This window comes from Carassius auratus, chromosome 1 (assembly GCF_003368295.1).
Source record: "Carassius auratus strain Wakin chromosome 1, ASM336829v1, whole genome shotgun sequence".
Taxonomy (NCBI): Eukaryota; Metazoa; Chordata; class Actinopteri; order Cypriniformes; family Cyprinidae; genus Carassius; species Carassius auratus.
In genome coordinates this window covers 11,034,989-11,057,551 of record NC_039243.1, presented here as the reverse complement: position 1 = coordinate 11,057,551, position 22,563 = coordinate 11,034,989, and the positions used below count along the sequence as shown (strand labels likewise).

Sequence of the window (22,563 nt, the reverse complement as noted above, 5' to 3'; positions counted from 1 at the left end):
AGGTATTCATTTGAAAAATGCACCATGCAACATTTTTAATCTTGGTTTTGGATTTTTGGACTTTATGTTCTAGGGAAAGTGTTTTTTTTAGATCATAATTAGATATTGTATGATGTTCCTGATTGCCATTTCTTTTCATTTTTCCAAATGAATTTTGAGCCCTGATTTTAATCACAAGTTTGCTTAAACTTATCCAGTAAGTCCTGCGGTCTAAAATAGTCCTTCTGAGTTCCTTAACAATATGTTCAAAAATCCTCAGAGAATGCTCTTTTAAAATAAGATTGTGTGAGTCACTCCCAAACCTGGGCACATGTGTAAAACGCAGATCTGGGAATCTTGCATTCAAAAATGAATCATACTCAAGTTACCGTTTTTGTTGATTACATGATTACATATTATTCACACAATATCAATACATTATTCGTAATTTATGCTATTGATTCTGCCTAATTCCTCTTTCTCATCTTTTAAATGATCCTATTTGAGTGACTTTGTTATTTACTCGTTCTTGTTTATGCTACGTAGATTTCTTCTCTCTGAGTTGTTTATGAGAGGTCGTAACCTGCAGCATGGATGTGCAGCCGACAAATCTGCAGCAACTACGTAATGCTATCATGTCAATATGGACCAAAATCTCTGGAAAGTTTCCAAAACCTTGTTGAATCTATGCCACAAAGAGTTAAGGCAGTTCTGAAGGCAAAAGGGGGTCCAACACAGTACTAGCAAGCTGTACCTAAAGTGGCCAGTGAACGTATACACACACAAATACAATACAATTGTTTGAGAAGTATTTTGAACAGTATTTTTCTAACGGTGCTGTGTTCTGTGGTTATTGGTGTTTATGAGACATTTCGGCAAGTAAATAAACTCTGTGTGAATGTTTAACTTTTTAAAAAATAAATAAAAATTAACTTCTGAAACCGAAATTAATTTGCCAATTTATAAACCGGCTGCTAATCAGAAACTCTGGAGACATTGGCGGAAATCCCAGGGGGTAAGGGAGCCCTCAGTGTATTGGGTTGTCCCCCATAAAAATATAATTAAAAAGCATGCTGTGTATTGTAAATATTTTTTTATACTTTAAATAAGTATATAAGTAGTAAAACAACGCAAATGGGGCAAAAATGTAAAAGTTTAGAATTTTTTTTAACGACCACCACAGCTTCAAGTTGTCTAATTTTGCATGGCCTCCCTGCTACACTAATATTAGTAAGGTTTTCTTCTGTGTAAACTTTTCCTTACACGTCCTACGTAACGTTACAATTTCAGCTATATTATTTGTGTCCCCTTCAAAAATTGCTCTTTGGAAATTTTGTTTACTGTCCCCTTACTGTTAGACAAAATGTATGTCCCTGCTTGGAGGAGGCTAAATTGCATGACAACTGCCAATTGCTTAAGTTTGTGGCCCGAAGAATTTAAGGAACATTGGCTAGGCCTGCCTGTTTGTAAACTGTCAATATTTTTATTTAGTTCGGTTTCTTGCCATCACTGGAGCAGAAATAGCTCACAGCAGTTTTAAACATAAAGCTAATATGCAAATTAGCCTACTTCCATGCTGCCTTTGGGAAGAAAACTGTGTTAACTGAAATGATCAATGTACTGAAATTATGCTACAGGCAGTGGAGATATCGCAGTCTGAGCTATAAATCGCCCTTTTGGTTTCTCAACAAATTATGCACATTCCCCAAAGCAGTATCATATAACTCACACAGAAAAGTGCATAATATAAAAACTAGCTTGCCGTGCTGTTGGTTAATACCTGCCAGTCACATTGGTTCATTTGATGGTTAGTTCACCATTGGCATCATCAATTTGCATATTATTTAAATAAAAATAAAAGAACATATTTTTCAAAAGGCATTCTTTACTTTTTGTGTAAAGATTTACTAACTTGGAAGAAGTACTGTAATTTAAAAATACATAATTTGAAAAAGACTAAACATATATATTTTAATATGGTTCCATATACTGCATGCTTGAACAGATAGCAATATATTATCAAAAATATGACACTGCTTTGGGGAATGTGTATAATTTGTTGAGAACCAAAAGGTAGATTTATAGCTCAGACTGCCATATCTTCACTGCCTGTAGCATATATTCAGTACATTGATCATTTCACTTCACTCAGCTGTCTGTCCAGAGGCAGCTATTTTCCATGTTAACAATTAAGATGTATCCCTAAATCCAAGTAAAATGTTTGAAAACATTTTTTTATAATCATTTGACATAAATCTAGGACTATTATTTTCTGCATGTCACGCTATCAGTCTCTGTTTCCTGGGTGTCCCCTAGTGAGCGCACTTCTCCTTAGGCACTTCACCATAGGCACTTTAATTCCGCTTGTCTGGTCATGTCGTCACAGTAATTGCACTCCAATTAAATCGCACAGGTGTTGACTATCCTTAGTCATTAGTCTCCCTATTTAGAGCTGTCTTTCTCTGTCGTCTTTATGGAGTCCTTACCCTATGTGTCTCATGCTCTCGTTCCCCAAGACTTCCTCTACCTTCTTGTTCTTCCGAGTTCCCCGTTTCATCCGGTTCCCTCTTTTGGTTTTGTTTGTCTCTCATGACTGTTTATTTTGTATTTACCCTTCTGTTTAAATAAAACCCTTACCTGCATTTGGATCCAACCCTCTCTTTGTGTTTCTCCTAAACCCTACCGTGACAGAAGGACTCCATCAATCAAGGATCCAGCGGGATGTCTGCTGCCATGTCTTCATCAGCCAGCAAGCGAAATGGTTTTGAGGGCTCTCGCCTAGTGGTGTTCCGGGGGACCAGGGGAGGTCGCTCCGGAGCAAGCGGTCGAGAGGAGGTCCGGCAGCGATCGCCACTGTGGCCTCCCATCGAACCGAGATTCGGATGGGGGCTGCCATTTCCCCAGGATGTCCCGAGAGGAGAGGGGAGATGCAGATCGGCTGAGCCAGAGCCGTGGTACCAGATGGCCGCCAGTCCTGTGCAGCGGCACCAAATGGCTGCCAGCTCAGCCCCACAGCCCAAGATGGCCGCCAGCCCAGCGCCACAGCCCAAGATGGCCGCCAGCCCAGCGCCACAGCCCAAGATGGCCGCCAGCCCAGCGCCACAGCCCAAGATGGCCGCCAGCCCAGCGCCACAGCCCAAGATGGCCGCCAGCCCAGCGCCACAGCCCAAGATGGCCGCCAGCCCAGCGCCACAGCCCAAGATGGCCGCCAGCCCAGCGCCACAGCCCAAGATGGCTGCCAGCCCAGCACCACAGCACAAGATGGCCGACTCAACGACACCGATTCTCCATCGTAGAGGGCGGAGGAGGAGACAGGCAGCTACTGTTCCTCAGGACCCGGAGAACGTTCCCGAGCGGGCCGCTGCCATCCATGAGGCCATTCCCGATGCGGTGCCCGCTGCTGTTCCGGAGGCGGTGGCTGAGGCTGTTCCCGATGCGGTGCCCGCTGCTGTTCCGGAGGCCGAGGCGGTGGCCGAGGCTGTTCCCGAGGCGGTGGCCGAGGCTGTTCCCGAGGCGGTGGCCGAGGCTGTTCCCGAGGCGGTGGCCGAGGCTGTTCCCGAGGCGGTGGCCGAGGCTGTTCCCGAGGCGGTGGCCGAGGCTGTTCCCGAGGCGGTGCCCGATGCTGTTCCCGAGGCGGTGCCCGATGCTGTTCCCGAGGCGGTGCCCGATGCTGTTCCCGAGGAGGTGCTCGATGCTGTTCGAGAGGCCGAGGCTGTTCCCAAGGCGGTGCCCGATGCTGTGGCCAAGACTGTTCCCGAGGAGGTGCTCGATGCTGTTCGAGAGGCCGATGCCGATGCTGTTCCCGAGCCCGAGGCGGTGCCCGATGCTGTTCCAGAGGCCGATGCAGAGGCGGTGCCCGATGCTGTTCCCGAGCCCGAGGCGGTGCCCGATGCTGTTCCAGAGGCCGATGCAGAGGCGGTGCCCGATGCTGTTCCAGAGGCCGACGCGGTGCCTGATGCAGTTCCCGAGGCGGAGCCCGATGCAGAGGCCGACGCGGTGCCCGATGCTGTTCCCGAGCCCGAGGCGGTGCCCGATGCTGTTCCAGAGGCCGAGACCGAGGCGGGGTCCGAAACCGTTCCCGATGCGGTGCCGGAGGCCGTTCCCGATGCAGTGCCCGAGACCGCTTCGTCCTGGGGGACTCCGACGGTGACCATGAGGACGTGGTGGTCATCCGCTCCGCCCTGGGAGACTCCGACGGTGACCATGAGGACGTGGTGGTTATCCGCTCCGCCCTGGGGGACTCCGGCGGTGACCAAGAGGACGTGGTGGTCATCCGCTCCGTCCTGGGGGACTCCGGTCGCAACCACGTGGTGGTCATCCGCTCCGCCCTGGGGGACTTCGGCCGCGACCACGTGGAGGTGGTGGCCTTCCGCTCCGCCCTGGGGGGGCTTCTGCGTTGACCACATGGGTGTGATGGCCCTCTGTTCTGCCCGGGTGGGCATCACCTAATGTCTTCCAATTACCAATGTTTTTGTTTTCATTTGTTTTTTGTTTTTTCTATTTTCCTCCGTTGGACCTGGCCCTCCGTCCCTCCCCTCTTTCCTTCCGCCGGTCCACCACCCTCCTGGACTCCTTGTTTTGTGTTACACCTTCCTGTCTCTGCCTTTCCATCACGTCTGGTTGTTCCGTCTCTTTTCTTCCATTTTACCTGGTTGTCCTGTCTTTGTCTCTCCTTTTCACCTGGTTGTTTGTCTCTGTTTTCTGACCCTCCGTCCCTCCCCCTAGTCCGCCTCCGCTTCACCTCCCTCCTACCTCTTTTTCTGTTGGGTTTTCCGGGGTTTCAGGTGGAGCATCTGGTAGCTGCTCCGTAGGGGAGGGGGTAATGTCACGCTATCAGTCTCTGTTTCCTGGGTGTCCCCTAGTGAGCGCACTTCTCCTTAGGCACTTCACCATAGGCACTTTAATTCCGCTTGTCTGGTCATGTCGTCACAGTAATTGCACTCCAATTAAATCGCACAGGTGTTGACTATCCTTAGTCATTAGTCTCCCTATTTAGAGCTGTCTTTCTCTGTCGTCTTTATGGAGTCCTTACCCTATGTGTCTCATGCTCTCGTTCCCCAAGACTTCCTCTACCTTCTTGTTCTTCCGAGTTCCCCGTTTCATCCGGTTCCCTCTTTTGGTTTTGTTTGTCTCTCATGACTGTTTATTTTGTATTTACCCTTCTGTTTAAATAAAACCCTTACCTGCATTTGGATCCAACCCTCTCTTTGTGTTTCTCCTAAACCCTACCGTGACACTGCATGCATTATTTTTGTCCCTGGGTTCATTATTAAAATGATTGATTCCATTATACATGCCATAATAAATAATAGTAAGAATTGCTGAAAAAACTGTTTGTGTCTCGTTGCAGTGTTTGCAGGACATTTACGCTGAAAGCTGCATGCGCAGAGCAAATGGCATTATAAAGGACTCTACACATTTTTCCCATGACGTGTTCAAACTCCTGCAGTCTGGTTAAAGTTACAGAAGTATCAGATCAAGGACTTCTAGGCTGTTAAACATCTTTTTCCCTACAGCCAGTAGACTGCTTAATTTGACAATGTGAACTGCACTTAAAGGACTGTGCTTTTTAAATTCTATTTTAGTGAGTTTTAGTTTATTTATTAGTATTCTTATTTATTAGCTATTGGTATCATATTGTTGTGTACTGAATTACTGATGTGTGGATATGTGAAATGTAATTTCGATTTTATGTGAAGCATAAAAATGACAAATAAAGGAATCTAATAGAATTGAAATTAAATTTCAGTCTCCGACGAAAATGCATAAACGTCTGTACAATTTGTAAGATTGCCAGTTGATGCTCTTTATAACTTTGTAACTAACTTTGTAACTGGAACTGTATGTGCCATAAGGGTTAATCTTTTCATTCTTAAGAGTTGAAATGTCATATCATGGTTGATCTTTTCATTTTATTGTCACTGGATTCAAACTAACTTTCCCTAACTCATTTATTTGTCCATGCTGGACACACTACATTAAAGCTTGCACAGCCTCTACATTCATTTTCCCCGGGCGCTGGATATATAGCTGCCCACTACTCTGGGTGTGTGTTCATGGTGTGTTCACTTCTCACTGCTGTGTGTGTGCAGTTGGATGTTGTAATAATACGAACTTCCTAATCAACCGGAAGAAGGAGGCGGGAACCGGCGCACAATCAAAAATCACTTTAATATTCAAAAATAAACAAAACAGCGTGTCAGCCCCTCACGGCGACTGACGCGCACAAATAAAAGCCAAAACATAAAATAATGTCCCAGGCCTGGTCCTCTCTCGTCCTTCACGGTCGTGGCTCCAGTTTTATATCCTTCCATCTCCTACGTGGGACTCGATACTGGCGGTGGGGCGCAGGTGCAGCTCATCTTCAATCACTACACCTGGCCTCACTCCTCGTTCCCACGCCTCTCGGCCCCGCCCCACTCGCCACAGATGGGTTAAATGCAGAGCACCAATTCCGAGTATGGGTTACCATTCTTGGCAAATGTCACGACTTTCACTTTTTCACTGTTTTTTTCTGCATTTGACAATCTTTTTGCATTGCCAGCTGCTTGTTCTTCAACAATTTCAACAACTTTGTCATGTCTATTGGAAGATGTGGGCTCTGATAAATCCTACAGGGTTATGTGAGTCTGATGACTGCTGACCCAATTGTCTGTCTCCATTTCACACAGCTCAACTCATTTCCAAAAATAGTAGCAGACACACAAAAACATATCTCTCTGCTAGTGTGAAGAAATTTCTGCACAATTCTAACATTCATTACTATCTTGGAAACAATTATTAACTTATTATTTATTTAACATTTCACAGGACAAATCTCTTTCCTTATTTGTTAAAAAAATATGCTATATATTTTTATAATATATTGTTTCATCAGTTCAAGCATGCAGTATATGGAACAATATAAAAAATGTATCTAGTCTATTTCCAATTATTTATTTTCACATTACAGTAGCTTTTCCTAATTAGTAAAGTTGTACACAGAAAGTAAAGAATGCCTTTTGAAAATATGTCTGTTTGTTTTTTCACACAAAACAGTGTTGCTGTCTGTTAATTGTGATTCTCTGCACACTGTCGCCTCTTTTTCTCATTTAGTTGACTCATCCTCTTAATGTCTGTTCTGAGAGCCATAATAGTGGCAAACGTGTGTTGAAAGTTAAGTGTGTGTCAAACATAACAGTCTAGGATGGAAAAAATGCATAGGTTAACAGGGCCATTGACATTCACTTCCTTTGTCTTCATTTTGTGAGTAAAACTGATCAGACTTTCCTCAAAAAAAGCCAATGATATTGTAGTTGTGCATTTGTTAACTTAAAGCAATAGTTCACCCCACTCTATAAATGTATATATATATATATATATATATATATATATATATATATATATATATATATATATATATATATATATATATATACACACACACACATGGGAAACTATTGCTTATATTTTTCAATATATTGCAATATATGCATTGACCATGTATGGCTATATATTGATCCATACAGTATAAAAATATTTAGAAATGTAATGTTCATAAAGCTTTACTCTTTACTGAGCACATATATTGCACATGCATGTTCCCATATAAATGTGAATTTATGTACACTACACACATTCACAGAATGAGTTACAGCAGATTTCTAGTTCTCATGCTTTGCTTCTGACTGTAATTTCATGTGTTTTTCTCATTATTAATATAATAGGAGATCTGTTAGTGTTTAATGTTCTATTATTTTGGAACTGAAAAGAGTTTCTGATATGTCTGAGTTTGTGGGGTTACCACTGTGCTGAAGAGAAAAGCCTGTGGTTAGGTTGTCAACTCGCCTAACACCAATAAAACTATATATTACTATTTTAAAAAGTAATGGCCGTGCACACTTATTTAAAAAGTAATGGCTGATAGACTCTTAGCTAAATGCTTTAATACATGCAGGTGTGCTAATGCTGTTGTTAACTCGCTAGATAGGAAAATATGAAACATATATAATGTAAATAATTCGTCCCCTTGGAATTATAAGGTTCTATCTGCGTTCTGAGTAGTTTTGAGATATTGAGCTTTAAAGTTTCTGTGTTCCATAGACTTCTGTAGATAGAACCTTTTTGTTTTTTCAATAAAAAATCCCAAAATGTACACAACTTAAAATAAAACATCACATAATGTAAATAAATTGTCACAGAATAAGAATATGTGAAAAACTAAATTTTGACAAAAATGTCAGATAGAACCTTATAATTCCAAGGGGACGAATTATGAAATATAAGAATAATATATTTATATGTGTACTGCATGAGTAAATATATGTGCATTATATTTATACACGCACGGTACCATCTCTTATTGCATGTATATGGTATATGTTATGAAGTGTATTACTGAATATAAAATTACATGTATTATAATGTCACATATTTTTCAATATATTCAATATATTGAAATATATTAACACAATATATTATTCTGTATATTTTCATGTATGCCATTAAATCGTTAATGTACTGATCATTCATATATAAGGAAATATATTTAATTTTTTAAGGGTACCCTGCAGGAAACACTTCTGATGTATGCAATAAACATCACTTTAAACATGCATCGCAACGTTATCACTATCACCACTGTAACCAGACTCTGGAAAGGCCAAAAACCAGGCCAAAAAAAAAAAGTGTCATTGTCACTCAAAGCAGCACCAATTATTGATTTTCAGTTTAGTGTGTTAAGTGCCTGGCTACCTCTACTATACATGCTCTTATTGACAGAAACAGTCCAGCAAATCCCTGCTGGTTCACAGATTGGCACTAATGTATTTTTAATGGCACTGTCTCATTCATGCTTTAGATCAGTGCCCTAGCTCTTATTGGGACATTGATTCTGTGGAACGAATTGCTGTCTCCCTCTCAGGCCACAACAAACATACATTTTCTCCACAAGAGAACAACTAAAGGCTACATAGCCACTAATAAATTTCCCCTGCTATCAAGAACAGCACTGATGAGTGAGCAAATGTGATTGCACAGTCTAATTTACTAAGCAGGGAAGGCTTGCAGCTTTGATTAGTGTAATAATAAGTCCACTGCAGACCACCTACTGATACATCCACCAAATGTCTAAACATATCACTATAAATTATGCAAACATGTTGTCTTCTAGAGACCAGCATCCAGCAAATGATAGTATAATAAGATAGAATAATGAGATGTCCAGCTGGTCAAAATCCATACTGTTATCTTGTTTTACGTTCTCATCTCTTTTTTATTTTTTACTTTTTCTATGATTACTAACAACAACAAAAAAATGCATTATTTAAAAATGAAAAAAGAAAATAATTTCAAAATATTTGTTTTGCATGATTTCTTTACTTTGATTAAACCTGTTTTCTTTATGTAGTTACTTTACGCCACAATAAAAAAAAAAAAAAAAAAATGTCAACCTTATTCATCATAGAAGAGATTAATTTGTTTGAAAAGCTAAACTCCATGTAACTGAATTAATTCAGTAGCTCTATGCACAAAAAATGAGTGTCATGTCATATAAAAATTAATTCATTTCATAAATGTAAAATATGTTAATTGAACAGTATTGTATTCAAGTCTGAATTGTATTTTAAATATTTTGATAGTTAAATATAGAAATGAACAGGAACTCATGTCATTGACCCTAAAAAAATCCTTTGGTCTTTATGATTGTGAGAAAAGGACAATGATCCATGTACATCGCCAGTATGAGTCACAGAGATCACAGACTAGGTTTTATTTGTGTGGATCCACATAAGTGTGGTTAATTTATTTATGTGGTTTAATGCTGTTTTGTAGCAAAAGGGGAAGCAACACATCCTTCCAAATTTTCACTTCAGCCAGTTTTCTTTTAGTTTTTAGGATTTTTTTTTTTTGCCTGCTGCATTGGTAATAGCCATCTGCCATCATGTAGCATTACACAGGAGAATCTGTTGTACAAGCTTCCAAGAAAAGCTTTGCTTTGCTGTCCTATCCAGCAATTGGGGATTGTACGATAGTGGCTCTGGAGGCATTTATTCCATCTGTCCAGAGGACAGATGGCACACTTCAGTCCACTGCAGTCACCCTTGTATAGTGCTGTGTACAAATAAAAAAAACAATGCAATGAAAGGAAAAGTCACACAAATAGATTATTATATATTACATTTTAAAACTCCTTATATGAGAAATGTCAACATGTTATGCTGTTCAAAAATTATTGCTAAATGAACACTGCAAAGTTGAGACAGAAGTGCATAAAAGAACAGTAAAATAATCTTAATAAAATAATCAAAAAAATAAAACTGTTTAAAAAAAAATGATAAAAATTAAAAATAAAAATACATTTCTTGAGCAGCAAATCAGCATATTAGAATGATTTCTGAAGGAAATGTGACACCGAAAACTAGAGGCATGACTGCAGAAAATTCAGCTTTGCACCACAGGAATAAAATGACATTTTAAAAGGTATTCAAATAGAAAACAGCTACAGTATTTCGAATACTGATATTTCACAATATAACTTACTAATTATACTTTTTATATGACTGTTTGTGTGTGTCTTGTATTTCCACAGCGACTGGAAGACGGTGCCTGAGATATTTACGATTGTCGTGTATTTTCGTGTTTTGGATGCTGGATCCTATAGGGATGGCTTTATGACACAACATCCTTCCTGCTGTTGATGACCTTCATAAGGATACAGGTAAACAATTCTGCAATGAATTAGGTAAATTAGCAACATGCTATTCCCAGCAGACAGCAGGGGAGGTATGTGCTAAAGGATGAGTCTTATCATTTCATTATGGTGGATGCCAAAAAGCAGTGCCAAATAGGTTGATGGCTGTCAAAACTGATTGTGTTGTGCTGTAAGAGGAGTTGACTCAATTTTTAATTTACACATGCATTGGGTAATTTTGTTTTATGTACTGTATCTATGGAATGGATTTTACATACAGCCATCATAGCTCAGTTCTGTAATAGCTCGAAGGTAAATAACTGAAGATTCAGAAAAGTGGTATTCCAATAAATTGTTTTATAGTTCAATGTATTGTTTTTCACATCATAAAACATATAGGCTATTAGCGCAGTTCACAGCAATCCATTATGTAATTGAATGTCTGTCCAAGGTAGATTTAACACATTATATTTTTATATACTCTACCAGTGAAAAGTTTAGGGTCAACCAGGGTTATTTATTTATTTATTCATTCATTCATTCATTTATTTATTCATTTAAAAAATTAATGCTTTTATTCATGACAATGTCAAACTGATAAAAAGTGGCAGCAAGATTTTTACACTGTTAAAACAAAACAAAATTAATGCTGCTCTTTTGAACTTTTTTATTTATCAAAATAAAGTCAAATGTATCATAGTTTGCACAAAAACATTAAGCAGCACAGCTGTTTTCAGCACAGAAAATAATAAGAAATGTTTCTTGCACATCAGCATATTAGAATAATTTCTGAAAGATCATCTGACACTGAAGACTGGAGTAACAGAGCTTTGAATCAGAGACAGGGTGAACACAAAGAAATAAAGTTCACAAAGACATACAAAATATAACAACACAGTTCTAATTTGTAATCTAAAATGTAAAATGTATTAAATTGCTTGCATAATGTCAATAAAATATAAACACATCAGCAAATAGCTGTTTATTTGCATGCAAAGATTTACCACCTGTTTCACTAAAGTAATTATGCAAAACTTCTATTCTATTCTATTCTATTCTATTCTATTCTATTCTATTCTATTCTAGTGTACTAGTATTGGTTGTGTTGAATCAGAGAGCATGCACTTATGCATTGAACATGAGTCCTGACTCCTGATGTAGCTCCTCACTTGTAACTCTAAGTCAGCAGGATGAAACCAGATCATTATGTACTTTTTAGTTGGCTAGAAAGTCAGCCAGATGAAAGCTCTGTGTGTGTAACATACATATGTGAATGTTTGCGCAGTTGTACTTCCATGTCTGTCTGAGCACCAGCATGTTTACGTAAGAGTGATTTGGAGTGTGTGTGTGTGTGTGTGTGTGTGTGTGTGTGTGTGTGTGTCTGGCAGGGTGACTAAGGGTGGTTTGCCTTCAGTCTGCTGCATTTGTCCTCGTTCACTGACCCAGCACTGACAAACCATGTCAGCAAACACAACCCTTTCTCTACTGTCAACCCAGCACCTGCAGAACACTCACAGCACTTTAACAAACCTATTCCTCATCACATGAGGAATAACGTTGGGCTCAAAGTGCATTACAATGCATGATACAATGCATAAACTGCTCATAGTTAACACTTGAAGCATTAAACTTGACTTACAATCTTCTCTGTTTGTGATATATAAATTATATATACACTAAGTTCAAATGTTTGGTGGGTGGTAAGACTTTTTGAAGTTTTTTAATCTTGTAAACTCTAAAAGTAATATTGTGAGATATTACTGCAATTTAAAATAAAGGCTTTCTATTTTAATATATTGCAAAAATGCTATTTATTTCTGTGATGGAAAGCGGAATTTTTTTTAGCATCATTACTCCAGTCTTCAGAGTCACAGAAATCATTCCAATATGCTGATTTGGGGATCAAGAAACATCTTATTATTAGTGTTGAATACAGTTTTACTGCTTAATATTTTTATGGAAATGTCCTGTAATACATGGTAAATGTCCTTGATGTTGAAAACAAAATATGGCTCAACTCATAGATTCTTCCAACATAAAATAACATTCGTACACAAAAATAAATGTTTTGTTATGGACGGGAAGATGAACAGGTGTCTAATTTGATTAAATGCCAAGTGAAAAATAATGGAATATAAAGGGGAAATGGAGGGGAAAATGGAAACGTGTGACCAGTTTCTATCAGCCTTTTAGAAAAGTAAAGTAATGTTCATTTTCACTAGTTATAGGATGAAAAACATGCATGAACATAAAAGGGTGTTGAAAGATATAATAGTTACTGAAATATATAATATTCAAATGTGAAAAGCTGTTAATAAAACATCTTGTACAAGTTGTTAGGCTCTCTATGAGCCTCCTTGGTTACTTACCTTAGTGTGGAGTGTTGCTAGGCCACCTCTCATTTAAGAGGTGTTGTATTTTAGCAGAGCTTCACAGCTTCACCTTTGCAGGTGAGGACTCCTTTGAGTCTTTGACTTAATCAATAAGGGGTGGGTATACCATTGCCCATAGCGCCCCCTATCATGGCTTGACTGAAGACTACATCAATTATTAGTGTCTTTAAATACATCTAAATACGTCTAAATGTGGGTGAAAATGATTTAAATGACAAACTGAGGAAATGTGGTGGTGGGTTTTTTTTAACTGCTATTGCTTAAGAGAAAGGGACTGCTGAGATCATCATAAAATATGATACACAATCAAAGGGAAGAAACTGTGCCTTGTTGGGAGTGTAAAGTTAGATAAATATGGAGTGAGATTTATGCCAAAACCTCACACACACACAAAATGTGTTTTACTCACACCCAACAATTCACAAACAAACTCAGTGTGGTTTGCAAATACAAAACATCACTCGCAAACTAATGCATTTTGTTCTGCAAATAAAAAACGTAGCTATCAAACAAATACAGTACGTTTTACATATACAAAGAAACGTATGTCTTCAATGACAAAAATATCTTCCAAGTACAAACTTAAATCTTTCAAGTACAAAACAAAATCCTTCAAGTACAAAACAAAATCCTTCAAGTACAAAACAAAATCCTTCAAGTACAAAACAAAATCCTACAAGTACGAAAAACTGTCACGTGACTTTTGGCACAAATTTTCTGCCTTGCTGATCCACACGCAAATGCCTTCAGATCCACACACGTGCTAGTAAACTGTCATGTAATTCGCACTCCACAACAGCGGGTGGCGATGTTAGCGACTTGCTTGGCGCAGCCACCGACATGGAAACAGGAGAGAACAAGAAACGCTAGCGTGAGGGACGTTTTGAACACGATGAGCGGCCAACAGGTGAGTTTCCAGTCATTGCTGGTGAAAAATCAGCCTGAAGGGGTTGTTATTCGCTATAACAACCGCCTCGCTATACATGATCCCACTTATTACATTGCTACCTACAAAATAAATAAATAATTTGACAAAATGTATTGATTTTAAATCCGCTAAAGAAAACAGTCCGTTCCGCGTCCATATCAACGGTCTGTTTATCATGGTAAGGGTGTGTTTAGACCTCCAAATCAACCCTGGTGTTCTCCTGCTAGTTTCTAATAGAATATAGAGGCTTTATTCCATGTCAAATCAGTCAGAATCCAGGAAAGTGGTTGCAGCAACATCTCAGATGAAGAGTTTTTCTATATTATATTTGGGTCCCAAAACCAAGGCCTGTAAAAATATTCATATTTTTTGTCAGTCCTTGAGATTGTCATTTTTATAGCATCAAAAACACTATCAGAGAACTATGTTTGGGCATTAATATCTTAAAGTGTTATTCATAGCCTCACCGAACTTTGCAGGATGGAAGACAAACATGTTCTTAGTATAACTGAACCAAAGTTTGTACTGCATGTCTATTGAGATTCTACAAGGCCCTAGACTTGGGTAAATGGCTAAACCCCTGATACTGAGGGTATTATAAACTCATTTTCTGCATCCATATGATATCAATCATTACATTTTCTTAATCATAATCATAATCATGTGTCATTATTTGAGGTCTCTATCACTAATGACATGTAATAATTGATAGCCTGATTGCACTGTAAGTCGCTTTGGATAAAAGTGTCTGCTAAATGCATGAATTTAATTTAAATTAAATTAAATTTTAATTTAATGGTCATGAAGATATTAAGAATGAACCAAAGTGTAGTTTTTGGTCATTTTACTGGTCATGTTCAGTTACACCAGTGTTTTTGACCTCATCCATTTTTCCTCTTTTTCCCTCTCTAGGAACTGCTTGCACAAACAATGTTAGAGAGAATCCACACACGGCTCCAGCATATTGTCTGTCAGCAACCCCTTGACCTGGATTACCTTGAATTTGTGTGTTTTCAGGAGGCTGTTCTATTTAGTGCTGCCTCTAACCAGGTTCTCATCCCAAAAGGCATTTTAGATGCACTCACAGAGCTGCACAAGTTGGTTAAAGGCGCGGTCACACTAGACTTTAAACGTGCGAAAATATTTCGGACACCGCTGCGAATATCGGCGGGAGCAATAAAACGGTCTTTCCTCAATTATCAAAACATGGATTAATATGTGCTTGTACTGTGTCTTTTGCGACGGCGTCAAAAGCGTCTTATTATATTGTACTCCCCATCTCTCTCTCTCTTTATAAATATTCTTGTTCTTGTACACCCTAAGCAATAAAAAATTATAAAACATCCACATTCAAATGTATCATCTGTTCCTGTTGACACTACAAACCATGCAGATACTTTATTTTATTTTTTATAATCTTTTAAATCTGTATTATATAAAATAGGACGCTGCGCTACAACTAAAGTTATATAGCGCTTCATTTTTGAATTTCTGTACAGAGAGGTCACGCAGTGACGTAACGATCTTCTACTGGTCCCACATCTTCACGTGATGCGAATTCACAGGTCAGAGTTCACCAAACTTTAACTTTGGAATGCAGCAAAATGCGGAATTTTTTGCATGAGCTTGCGTTTCCGGTCTGATGCATTCGCATGCGTATGAATGGAAGTCAATGGAGAGAAAAGTGCAGTGTGACCGCCCTATAAGAAAGAGAAAACCAGGTCCCCATAGTTTTTTTTTTTTTTTTGGTTGTTCCAACCCCCCAGATGTTTTAAGATTGTATTCACACTACAATAAAAAAAAAATACAATCTACATGTGTTTGGTTTGAACATTCATTACAACATTAAGAGTCTTAAAGTCCGCTGCTAGCACTGCTTGAGGAAAGCTATTCTTCCTGCTGCCGCTGGCAGTCCTAACATGGGGCATGTCTGCTTGTCTGATTTGATTAAACAGAGAAAAATCAAACATTAGACCACCTCACTGATTCAGAAATATTTATTTGTGTTACTGTAACATCTTACAAACCAGTTATTAGCAGGGGCACTGTTCTGTAAATAAGTGTTCTTTTTGTATTTGTGCTGCATTATCATTGAATCAGGTCCTTTGCTAAGTACATTTTACTGTAAGCCTAGTAAGTGCTGGACATACTCCACAGTAAGTAGGTAGATGTCTGAGCCATGTGATTGGGAGTGTCCCAGGGGATTTATGGCTGCCCTTAGTGCTGCCATTTGTTTATCACTCAGTACATCGCCCATCTCAGGAACAGTCACATCAGGCAGGCCACTGTCCTCCCAGTCCAAATGTGGTAGGTACCTGAAAAGACATGTAAAGTGTTTATGTGGTTCTCAAACATTTTTACATCAAGGACCCGGACCACATTTGATAACATTTTGTAACAAACTCCAGAAATACACAATATCAATTCTGAGACTGAATAACATTACTTTCTTTGTCAATGTATGTTCAAATTAATGTCAATGGGATGCATTTTTTAGTAAAATTTATAAAGAAGTTTGTGGAAAAATAGTCTATTTCTAGAAAAAGTCAGAATTAAAAAGTTGTGTGTATTTATATATACCCCTCCTTGAACCTCCCTCAAGGACCAGTGCCAAATCCATTGCCAAGTTTATTCTTACTGATTGAATATACTTTAATTCAAATAAAATCTTTGCACCTACTTCATACGTATAGTTCTTTTTAGCAAGGGTTAAGGGTTATTAACAAGCAGGTTATGTCCTAATTTTCAGCTTTAAAAAAATGCAGCACCCATGTATGCTGACAGCCTGCTGGTATGATATGGATGCAGAAAATGAGTTTATAATACCCTCAGTATCAGGGGTTTAGCCATTTACCCAAGTCTAGGGCCTTGTAGAATCTCAATAGACATGCAGTACAAACTTTGGTTCAGTTATACTAAGAACATGTTTGTCTTCCATCCTGCAAAGTTTGGTGAGGCTATGAATAACACTTTAAGATATTAATGCCCAAACAATAAAAATGACAATCTCAAGGACTGACAAAAAATGTGAATATTTTTACAGGCCTTGGTTTTGGGACCCAAATATAATATAGAAAAACTCTTCATCTGAGATGTTGCTGCAACCACTTTCCTGGATTCTGACTGATTTGACATGGAATAAAGCCTCTATATTCTATTAGAAACTAGCAGGAGAACACCAGGGTTGATTTGGAGGTCCAAACCCCTTCTGGCTGATTTTTCACCAGCAATGACTGGAAACTCACCTGTTGTTCGCTCATCGTGTTCAAAACGTCCCTCACGCTAGCGTTTCTTGTTCTCTCCTGTTTCCATGTCGGTGGCTGCGCCAAGCAAGTCGCTAACATCGCCACCCGCTGTTGTGGAGTGCGAATTACATGATCTGAAGGCATTTGCGTGTGGATCAGCAAGGCGGAAAATTTGTGCCAAAAGTCACGTGTTTTTCAAGTTTTTCGTACTTGTAGAATTTTGTTTTGTACTTGAAGGATTTTGTTTTGTACTTGAAGGATTTTGTTTTGAACTTGAAGGATTTTGTTTTGTATTTGAAGGATTTTGTTTTGTACTTGAAAGATTTAAGTTTGTACTTGGAAGATATTTTTGTCATTGAAGACATAAGTTTCTTTGTATATGTAAAACGTACTGTATTTATTTGATAGCTACGTTTTTTATTTGCAGAACAAAATGCATTAGTTTGCGAGTGATGTTTTGTATTTGCAAACCACACTGAGTTTGTTTGTGAATTGTTGGGTGTGAGTAAAACACATTTTGTGTGTGTGTGAGGTTTTGGCATAAATCTCACTCGATAGATAAACAGCAAAATGACTTAAACTAAAATATAGAATTAATTAATCTCTAGGGTGGCTTTGGGGTGGAATGAGCCTTTGTTGCCACCTGATTGAGATCAGTCACTGTGGGGCAATTTTCAAGATTGTGATAGTGGCATAAAACACAATTCCATTCGCAAGAAACTGCAGGACATTTGAGAATTACATGAACAGATCTAGTGACAGGAAACGTGGGATAAAAATAAATAAGTGATGGATGCAGGTTTAAAGATTCTGGCAGCTAATGGTCTGTGCAGTTCTGTTTGTTTTGATGCTCCCATTTCAAGTCCTTCCTTTTGGACGTGTTTATTTCCATTTATGCATGTTTTACATTAAACCCCCACCCCACCCCTCAGGCATCCACTCTCAATAAGAATGATGTATCTTTGTTATCTAATGATCTGTACTGATTCAAGTGAAAATAATGGCTAGGCAGATTGCTTGTCTGACATGTTCACAGTATAACATCCATTTTTCACCTTCGGTGACCTTTTCTTTTGTATCCACAATTTAAAATATTTATTTATTTTCTTTTAGAGGATGAAAAAGAAGATACAATTTTGATTTATACAGGAAGAGGAATCTGGACCAAAGCTTAGCACAAGAATGTCATTGAATATCATATAATAATATTAATGTAGGGTGGGCGGTATGATCAAAATCATACAATACTTTGTAAACTTTGAAGTATAGTCTCAGTAAACTAGTAGTTTAGTAGTTTTATACTCCAAGTTTACTCATAAGTTTTCTCATTTGGGATTTAATTTTGTTATATGAATATCTGAACATACAAAACATCCAAAGAAAGAGCAGGGTATCTGCTTGTAAACAAAAACATTTTATTCTAGCTTCATGCATTCTTTTTTTAAACACTTTAATGTGCTTCATAAAAAATAAAGAATAAACATTTTGAACAAAAAGCTGAAAAAAGACTATGAATTGGATTCAGAAATGATAATCAAAATGTAGATGGAGTCGATCAACACCCCAAAGCTTGACTGTAATTATTACCTCTTCATCAGTTTATATTTTATTCCATAACGTTACAGTTTCATGTCAGATGATCGTGTTAGATTACATGTGTTAGTATCTGTCGTTTCTTTTTTTCTTCTTCACTTGTGATTTTTTTAATTCTGTGCAGAAGATGTGTTCTAGCGCCCTCAACTGTATAATAATGAAAACACGGATTCTAGGAATAGCTCAACTATATTTAGACTTTTTGTAAGTATAAGATCCATTTTCAGATCCTCACCGGTGAAGAACCTAGGTATTACTATTGACCAACATTTAAAATTTGATAGACATATCTCTTCTGTTATTGGATCCAGTTTCTATCAGCTTCGTTTACTGTCTAAAATTAAAAACTTTCTCACTCCAAAAACTCTAGAAATGGCTGTTCATGCATTTGTTACATCACGTCTAGATTACTGCAATTCTTTATATTGCAGTATATCTAAATCCCAAATTGCACGACTTCAGCTTGTCCAAAATGCTTTTAAACTGTCGTAAACATGAAAACATAACTCTAATTCTTAGATCCCTTCACTGGTTGCCAATTTCTCAGAGAATAAACTTTAAAATTCTCCACTTCATTTATAAACAACAAAGCTCCTGTCTATTTATCTGAATTTCTTCAACCTTATACTCCATCAAAAAGCCTACGATCCTAAGCTCTGTTGGTGGTCCCTCGCGTTAGGCTAAAGCGTAGAGGGGAGCGTGCATTTGCGGTGGCTGGGCCACGACTCTGGAATACCCTGCCTTTAGAGATCAGACTGGCCCCTTCCTTGTCTATTTTTAAGTCCTTGCTAAAAACTTTTTTATTTTCCTTAGTGTACTGACTACTGTGTTATGCTAAATTTTGAAATGGATGGTTTCAAATTTTTGTCTGGTCTATTTTTTATGTATGTGCAATATTCTTGCTCTTATGTAAAGCACTTTGGTCAGCCAGGAGGCTGTTGTAAATGCGCTATACAAATAAAATTGAAATTGAAATTGAAATAAGTCCTGTACTTAAATGCCATTTTAAGTATATTTCAGAGAAGTACATAAAAAGTAAACTAAAAGCATACTTTCCTATTTTAGTTTAAAAGAAGTATACTAATAGCACACTTGAATACATTTATTTTTAATAAGGGTTCTCTTGGGAAAAATATAAATGTCTAGTCAGGGTCGCTGCTGGCCAAATGGGTGCCCTAAGCAGGATTGTATTGCTGTGCCCCCCTTCGTCAAATATGATGATGGGAAAAAACCATGGTTTATTTTTGTTAGGGGTTGTGATATGCACATTTTTTGTTGAAGAAATTATAAAAGCTGTGTCATCTATAGTAAAAAGGTGTGCCTGAAAAAGTGATAAAAGGGCCTTGTTTTTACCTAAATGATTTATAATTTATTTTTAATATATATTCAAAATGTATAAGGTGTGCAAAGTAGCTGACACCTAAATGAACAATTACAGTTGTTTTTATGACTGTAAGTCATTCTCCTCAAATGCTACTGATGTTAGAAAAGTTTATACCAATACAGCATGTGACTTTAGAGACGGTCCCTAAATTTGAGAGTCTCGAACGTCCTACGTCAAGCCAATTTTTCCCCCTTTTTTTATTTTTTACTTTCTTTAGTTTTCTTTTCTCTGCGGCGGATTGCTGATGTCCTTTACCCGGGCACAGATGTCCATCCATCAATTATGAAAATTCAGCCTCAAACATGAGGTGCGGATGGGTGAATGGCGCATGTTTTTTTTTGAGCAACTGGGATGGTGCCCCCTCTGGGAGTTGGTGCCCTACGCAGACTGCATACTCTGCGTATAGGGAGCAGAGGTACTGTGTCTAGTTCTTCACTTTTTTTTTCTCCCTGATTCTAATTCTAATATTCTAATAAAAAAACATGACATGCCTTTATTCTGATCTGGACCTTCCATGGTGATTTACTTTCACCATGTTTCCTGTTATCACAGATAATTCTCTTGGAGAGAGGAGAGTTGTGTTGATGACTGCAGCAGAGTCCGGTTGCCTCGGGGCTGCTTGGCAAACATTACAGTGCACAGTCATCTATAACATTTACAGGGTTCATCGCTCATGAAAACCAATCAAAAAAATTGCCATATTTCTGGCAGCGGAAGTCATTTTCACCCCCTCTGATGGAATCAGTGAGGTTTGCATTTACATTTTCTGGGGAAATGCGATTCTTGGTGCGAGACAGCTCAAAGTGACCTGGTGGCAATAATAAAAAAGCAGCTTTAGAAAACGCTTTCAGTGATTTATTAGTATTGTGTACATATAAAATGACCGTAATTTCATTGATCCTTAAGCCTTTTGTTTTTGGGATAAGGTTTCCCCTCTCTCTCTCTCTCTCTCTCTCTCTCTATGAGAAATGTAACAACACAACCGCCGGGCATTATATTAGAAGCAGGAAGTTGGCATTGCTCTGCTTTGAATTAATCACACTAGTGCTAAAACCAGATAAAATTAGCTTATAGCACAGACATAAAAAAAAAGACTGATTCTTGATTATGTGCCATATTATTATTATTATTATTTTTTTAAGTAATTTCAAATTGCAAATTATATCTTGATGGCAATTTGGGTTATACTGCAACTGCCTCTGATTTCAAAAGGATATGCTCATCAAAATGTGATCTAATGAACCCCATCTAACCAAAATAGCCAGAGAAAAAAAAAAAACTGGATGAAATATGAATCTACAGCATCAGCATTTTCATGTGATTATACATAGCATGCTGAGTTCAAAAATATCTTCAGATGATAATTAATCCACTCTTTAAACATGCTTATGAATAACATTTAAATATATTATTTATGAGTGGTTAATGCCTCATTCATATGATTATGCTGTGGCCTTGTCAAAGGCTACTCAAGTAAAAGTAGTCACTGTAAAAGAAGAGCTGTTATTGTATCAAATTATTTTACTGATCAGCATACCATAATTTTCAGATAATAGACAAGATAATAGGGCACCATTAGCATAATCTTCACTCTAAAAATGATTCAGGGGACCTGTTACCAACATAAATAAATGCATGGCTGTAAGTAAGTTACAAACATTATTTTGTTGAATTCAGTTGACATAATAATGTTGCTTATTACATTAACCTAATATTGTGTGTAATTTAAACTAACATTTCTGTTAATTGCATTTCTTTAAAAATTAAGTTAAGCTACTCAATGAAATTAAGTGTTATGTGTTTTTTAAGTGAATGCAAAGACTTGTTAGAGTTTAATGCTGTTATGTTTAAAATACTTTCTGTTATGTTGAGGTTTTTGTGGTTACCATTGTGCTGAAGATGTAAACACAATTGACTCTATTGGCAATCACATGTGCTTATCAAATAACATCTTACTTGTTCATTAAACATACATGCTAATCTACATACATTAGTCTTGAGAAGCCAGATTTTTGTCCAAATTTTGTAACTTATTCTGATCTTGAGCTGCCCATTTGGGGAACAAATGTATAAAAGCAATAGCACAATAGCACATCTTTGTTAGACACAGGGCAGTGGAATGTTTACAAAGAATAACAATGCAAAAGCAGTGCAGTGGAATGTAAAAACATGTTCTGTGTTAAGGGCCCCTGTTAGCTGTAAGTGTGAGATTGCTTTTAAACAACAGTGAAATAAACAGAAATTAACATTGATTAACTAACCTTTTAGATATTTATTTGGTCTATTTTAGCTCCACCAATGAAAATAGTTATATGAAGTCAAAGCAGAATGAACTTGTGTCTTCGCCTGCCCCAATATCCACACTTGAC

General features: G+C 38.0%; 1 protein-coding gene and 2 long non-coding RNA genes across 3 annotated transcripts in view; 2 read left to right on the top strand and 1 right to left on the bottom strand.

The window, feature by feature from the left end:
• The window catches only part of LOC113109348 (myb-like protein U), a 972,647-nt gene that overhangs the window by 603,109 nt on the left and 346,975 nt on the right, over positions 1 to 22,563 (top strand). The window lies entirely within an intron of this gene.
• Positions 13,893 to 15,315, top strand: LOC113110176 (uncharacterized). The gene is made up of 2 exons (XR_003293091.1): positions 13,893 to 13,951; positions 14,885 to 15,315. It is a non-coding gene; the product is annotated as an uncharacterized LOC113110176 (long non-coding RNA).
• On the bottom strand, positions 15,955 to 17,284 carry LOC113110149 (uncharacterized). The gene is made up of 2 exons (XR_003293084.1): positions 17,218 to 17,284; positions 15,955 to 16,287 (listed from the first exon to the last, which is right to left on the bottom strand). It is a non-coding gene; the product is annotated as an uncharacterized LOC113110149 (long non-coding RNA).